This window comes from Crocuta crocuta, unplaced genomic scaffold (genome assembly GCF_008692635.1).
Source record: "Crocuta crocuta isolate KB4526 unplaced genomic scaffold, BGI_CrCroc_1.0 scaffold141, whole genome shotgun sequence".
Lineage (NCBI taxonomy): Eukaryota > Metazoa > Chordata > Mammalia > Carnivora > Hyaenidae > Crocuta > Crocuta crocuta.
In genome coordinates this window covers 2,387,030-2,393,315 of record NW_027527951.1, presented here as the reverse complement: position 1 = coordinate 2,393,315, position 6,286 = coordinate 2,387,030, and the positions used below count along the sequence as shown (strand labels likewise).

At 44.0% G+C, this 6,286-nt stretch overlaps 1 pseudogene; it reads left to right on the top strand.

The window, feature by feature from the left end:
* Positions 1-1,794: 1,794 nt before the first annotated feature.
* Positions 1,795-1,882, top strand: LOC144222003 (small nucleolar RNA U3; annotated as a pseudogene).
* The last annotated feature ends 4,404 nt before the right edge of the window (positions 1,883-6,286 follow it).

Sequence of the window (6,286 nt, the reverse complement as noted above, 5' to 3'; positions counted from 1 at the left end):
GAAGAGGTAAACAAACTAACCAAAGTCACATGATTGTAAATGGCAGAGCTGGGATTTGGACCCCAGTCTTGGACCCAAGCTCAAGCTCTTAACTATGGCATTATGTTGCCTCCCTAAAATCTGGTTTAATCTTGATGACACTGAGAGTTGCCTTTGAAGCTGGTAAGTGAGAAATTGGAGGGTGGAGTCCCATAGGTGCCTGGAAAATACAGTAATGGATCCTTGAAGAACTGGAGAGCAGGAAAGGCTCTCATGCACCTGTAATCTGATCTGCTGATGCAGGAAAGCATCCAGTGTGCTGTCCTGGGGTGGAGCCCAGGGGCATGGAAAGACTTCTAGTTTATATTCTTGGTTCTTTCAGAGGCAATTAGAAGACAGAAAGGCTGCTTAGGAAACTATAAACTCATGAGCTGATTGTAAAATGACCAAGGACAAGTTGCCACTTCTGAAAGTAGATAGAAAGTAATTCAAGACCTCTGATAGCTACTCCTTTGCGTCCTGGTAGTGCTAGAGAAAATGACATTGAGTATTTTCTTTCTTTGAGGATTTTAAAATTTCAAGTATCATCTTAGATTATATTTTGTATCTGTGTTTTTTTTTAAAGTGAAGTTGCTTCTTTTACTCCAAATATAGTCTCATTATTATAGCAACAAAGAGCTCCAGCACTAAGATATTTTTGCTGTCTCTTAGCAATGATGCTGGCTGTGGGAAAATTTCTAGGGAGCCTCATTTACAGTGAACCTGGGGAAAATATATGATTTACCGTTTTTCTTTTTCTTTTTTTAAACCGACTTGAAAGGGTTGAGAAAATTCCACCTAAATTGGTTCAGTCTGATTTCTGCCCTGAGCTCTGCCTTGGGTTCCTGACATTAGTGTGTCGTGATGCACCTGTTTGATTAAAATGGGCATCGCAGTTATGTTCTGGAGTGTCAAAGAAGGTAGGAGAAGCATTTTGCTTTAGAAAGTTAGAAATACAAATTCCTGAATGCAGGGTGACTATATGATTTACTGTGCAAGCCAGGATGTTTTCATGAGCAGGAGAGTGCCATGCCTGCTTCCATGCCCGTCTCAGAGAAACAGGACATATGGTCACCTGACTTTCCTGAGTCATGCTTTGCAAGGAAGAGGTTTCCATACGCCAAATGCCATTTGTTGTCAAGGATTACCTGCCCCATCTGCCTCTTGTTTTTTGTTTTCTCACATGAGCCACATCATTATCTAGGGATCATCCAGATACAGACATAACCTTCACTGTTCTGCCACTCTGACATCGTCGCCAGGCCGCCCTGGCTTGGGCAGCTTGCTCCTTTGACGCACGCTGCAGAGACGTCCCCATCCCCGCGCGGTGTCTACGGTGCTGGCGCCGTGGGCAGCACAGTGCCCGGGCCCAGGGGAGTCGGAAGTCACAGCCTCCACCCTTGGTTCTGGTCCTTTAGAGATGGGCAGGTTGAGAGAACTTACTTTCCTTCTCTGAACCTCAGTTTCCCCTTCTGTGGCGGGGGAGGGGGAATGATAACACTTCCTCAAGCTGTCTTTTGGGTTTGCTGTGAGGACCGGTAGAAGCACGTGGTAAGCAATACGGTACCACACAAAAGCTGGTTATGAAGTTAGTGTTGCTTTTACGATTAACTGGGTGAGGAGCGTATGAGAGGCTACTCCACTTTCTACTCCTCCTTTCTCCTTCTCCGTGGAGAGAGGGGAATGACATCTACTCCTCCTAAGGATTGATTAAATATATAGAGAATCCACTCTAAATAAACACGGATTGGCTTCTCTTTAAATTGCACTGTTTCTAAGACTATACTTTCAGGGATCATTTCTATAGTTCGTTACTAGAGAAGTTTCTCTGACTGAGGCATAGGAGCACATGTACCCCAATGTTCATAGCAGCACTCTCAACAATAGCTAAAACATGGAAAGAGCCTAAGTGTCCATCAACAGATGAATGGATCAAGAAGATGTGGTTTATCTATACCATGGAATACTACATGGCAATGAGAAACAATGAAATCTGGCCATGTGTAGCAACATGGATGGACCTTGAGGGTGTTATGCTGAGCGAAATAAGTCAGGCAGAGAAGGACAAATATCATATGTTTGCATGTATAAGAGGATTAGGAGGAACTTGACGGAGGAACAAGGGGGAGAAGAAGGGCGGAAATGGTGGGGGAAAGGGAGAGAGGCAAACCATGAGAGACTCTTGAATGCTGACAAAAACTGAGGACTGATGGATGTGGGGGGGAGGGGGGATGGGCATGGAGGAGGACACTTGTGGGGATGAGCACTGAGTGTTATGTGGAAACTAATTTGACAATAAACTATTTGTAAAAAAAAAAATTAAAAAAAATTAAAAAAAATTAAATTGCACTGTTTCTGGGACTTTGTATCTGAGTGATAAATGAACTCTTATTCTCAGCTTGGTTGTCAGGGAGATGAGCTCCTATTGCCTTAGATGCCTCACTTCAGGCGAAGGAACTGAGGTAAGCTGCTCGGGCCACTCCGGCGGCTCCAGGGAAGGGGTGTGGACGCTGTCTGGTGCAGGAGGAATCAGGGGACAGGCTCAGGAGTGGCAGACTGCGAGCCTGCCAGGAAACAGCGCAGGGAGCGCCTTCCCTCACACTGCTAAAAATACTGCCGGGAAAGTAATTTCTCTGGTCCTATTTTAGAAATCAGAGACAGAGCCACCATATTCGTATTTGGATGCTGGTCAGCCTTCTGGTTTGAGTTTTAAATTTCAAGAGAGGTTTCTCTGAGGAGAGTTAAGACAATCTGTGTAGTTTCGAATCAAAATTTGAAAATACTGTTCAAGAAGATACGTGTTGGACATTATTTATGTAATTACTAACAATTCTTTTAAAGGCTTTATTAGAGGTAATCAAGATGTCTTAGTGACAAAATCCTTTCAGTTATGTACTTGCTTATGTAAGTCATTGATTATAGAGATATCTAGTTTATTTATTTATTTATTTTTACTTAATAATAGATTTACAGGGTACCTGGCTGGCTCAGTTGGTAGAGCATGTAATTCTTGATCTCAATGTTGTGAGTTCGAGTTCCGTGCTGGGTGTAAAGATTACTGAAAAAAATTTTAAAAGTGCTGCCTGGGTGGCTCAGTCAGTTAAGCGTCTGACTTTGGCTCAGTTCATGATCTCACAGTTTGTGAGTTCGAGCCCTGTGTCAGGCTCTGTGCTCACAGCTTGGAGCCTGGAGCCTGCTTCAGATTCTGTCTCTCTCTCTGCCCCTCTCCTGCTTGTGATCTCCCTCTCAAAAACAAACAAACAAACAAACATTTAAAAAATCTTAAAGATAGAGTTATAAAAGGATATTTTCCTCTTTGTCTTCCTTTACTTAATTTTCCCTTCCCTCTTCTTTTCCATCCTTCCTCCCAGGCCTCTCTTCCCTCACCGCCTTCCTTTCTCTCTCAGTGACTGTTTCACACTGAGATAGGAACCCTCTCTGTCCATGTGTAAGAGTTTGTGTATCTCTGATGGATTCTCTGATTCACTTCGGTGTTTCACTGTGTCTTGTGTTCACTCGCTTTCTTTCACCAACATTCACTGACTAGCTACTTGTGCATAACACCATATCAGACCCTAAGAGAGGGCTGGGGAAAACACGAAGGTGAATAGCACATGATTCTTCCTCTGAAAGGATCCTGCAGTGTATTAGGAGAGGCATTACATTTAACACCAAAACAGCAAGGAAACACACAGGCTACGGTAAGAGGGAAGCATCAAGTGTAGGAGCAAGTCACTTTACCAAAAATCAAGTTGCCAAAGTCATTTTACCAAATGAGCATTATGCTGAAACGTTAATCCACTGAAAGCCAATTTGCCATTGGCCCAGAGCGGCAGAGTATTGCTCAGCAGAAATTATTCGGCCTAAGGTTCCATAAGAACAACCTTGGTATTAGAAGAGAGGCCACTGTTTTAAGTTGCGGCCTAGGGATATTGCTATGGTTGAGAGCTCTCTTAAATCTACACATGGGAGAGCATTTTGAATACAAAGTTGCCGTAATCCAAAGCAATGGTTTGCTTAAATAATAGAGACTACTTTTCATCTTACTCTTGATGTGTCAGACACGGTTTGAGCAGAAACTAGATGGCACCTGCAAACTTGGAAATCTGAAGATAATCTTGTAGACGGACATGTTTCAAGGCTTGGGCAGGATTAAAGAAACCAACAAGGAACCGTGTGGTGACCTGGGGGATGGTGGTTAGGAAGAGGAGGAAGCATGGCCACTGTTAGCTGGGAACGGTGGTTTATGGAGGGGCACCCAGCTGGAGAAGGGTCTGTTGTGGTCACGGCCCACCTCTCATCTTTTGCGGATGCCTCTCACGGGCTAAACCCAACTGTAAAGTGAGGAAAGGAATTCCTAAGAACAAAGAGGAGGGAGGGAGAGTGGATTGAGGGGATATGTCCGGTTACAATTCAATAATCTGGCACCAAATTATGATTTGGTTCAGCCAAGGAAGAACATGTTTGTCATTTCAGAGTTAAACCTCAATGCCACTCCCAAAGTTCCTGAGTAGTATGAAATTTATCAATTAAGAGTTGAAAACCACAACAGGGTGCCTGATAAAATTGTTTTTAGCAAGAGAAATTTCAGTAATTCACAGTGTAGGTGGATATGGCAAACAATTTTGGAGTAGGTTTTTGTTCAGAAAAAAGTCATTTGAGTGAAAATCTCTAGCATGCTTAATGCAAGTTTTGAAGGGTGTACCAGAATCTTTTGTTTGGCTTAACAAGGCAGCTCTGTAGAGCTCTGGGGGACCAGTTTGTATTAGGTACCCTAGACTCATCACAAAGGCCCAAAGCAGTTTGGGAGAAGGCTGAGGCACAGTGTGGCTGAGGCTGGAAGCCTACTGGCTTGATTCTGGCTTTGGAGAACAGTGCTTTTGCATGTGAGTCTGAAGCCAGAGAGCTGGTTATAAAGCAAAGTTATAGGGAACTAACTCAGAACAACACTTGGACAGTAAACCATTGTGCACTGGACTGTACAGGACCAGTGTTCAACAGCGACACCATGTGGCAGGCAGAAGCATGGTACTAGTGGAAACTAGCTCTCCATTTGAGTTCACTTTCCATTGAACTCACCTCCTGTGGATTAAGTAAATCTTTGNGCTGGTGGGGGGGGGGGAGATAGATGGGGCTTTGGGAAGTTAATTAGAATTGTGATTTGATTTGTATCTCAAGTTGGTCAAGCAGATTATGTTTGCTACAAGAGCATATTCAATGCACATAGGTCTGTTCATTGCTGAATAGACGCTCCAAATGTCTTTTTTAGGCAGAGGCAGGGGCAGGGGTTAAATGAGAGGAAGAAGGTATAAGATTAATTTGCACAATTTATATTTTCTCTAAATTCATGGCTTTCATCCCAACTGCCAGAGCTTCAGTTTAGGAGAAAGAGAGATGAGGGCAAAGGCAGCATATAATCCTGGGTCAGTTTGTGGATATAAAAGGTGCCCAAATCAAGTTGGGACTTTTAAGGAAATTCCTTGAAACACTACTGCATTTCCTTCTAATCTCTCTTCTGTACAACTTCAAACCCTGGAAAGGAGATTTGGAGAAAGGTGTTAGATTTTCAGTGTGCTTAAGAGAGAACATCACCAATGTAACTTGCTTATCAATCAGTATGAACTTGGCAGGGTACAATCTTTCCCCCCATTCACTGTCCCCAGCTGTGCAGTGCTGGATCTCTGCGTCTCTTTGGTACAGAGCCCATAAAAATGTCGTGAGCAGATTTGATAACTTCCCAGCCAGTTTCAGTGATTTAAACTCAAGACAGCCTAATCTAATGCAAAGCTGCATCTTATAATCAGTTCGAACGTCTGCCCATCCAGCCAGGCTTTGGATCAGGGGACTTGGATTACCGGGGGGAGGTGGGTCTATTTTCTCATTCCTCCTCTGAATCTTGTATGTTGGAGGTGTGTTCACATGTGCATGCACATGGGCCACTGGTCTGGTTCCAGGCCCTCTGCTCTTTTCGAGGCTTCAGCTTCACCTGTATATTGGGGAAGAGAAATGGAGTGATGGCTGGATTTGCTCCCACAGCATAACTCTGTCTGAGGAAGGAGGCTGCCCTGGTCTTAACTCTGGCTCAGCTGGCTTTCTATGCTGGTGGTGGCTTTAGTCACTAGAGTGGTCTCTGCATGATTAAGTCACATTCCATTCCTGTCCAGTGCTGAGGGGCCAGATGTGTCTCTCTATGGTCCTTGACAGTGGTCCACACCCTTAAGCATCTTTCTGGGTGGGAAACCCCTACATCCATGCCCCTTCAGGGCAC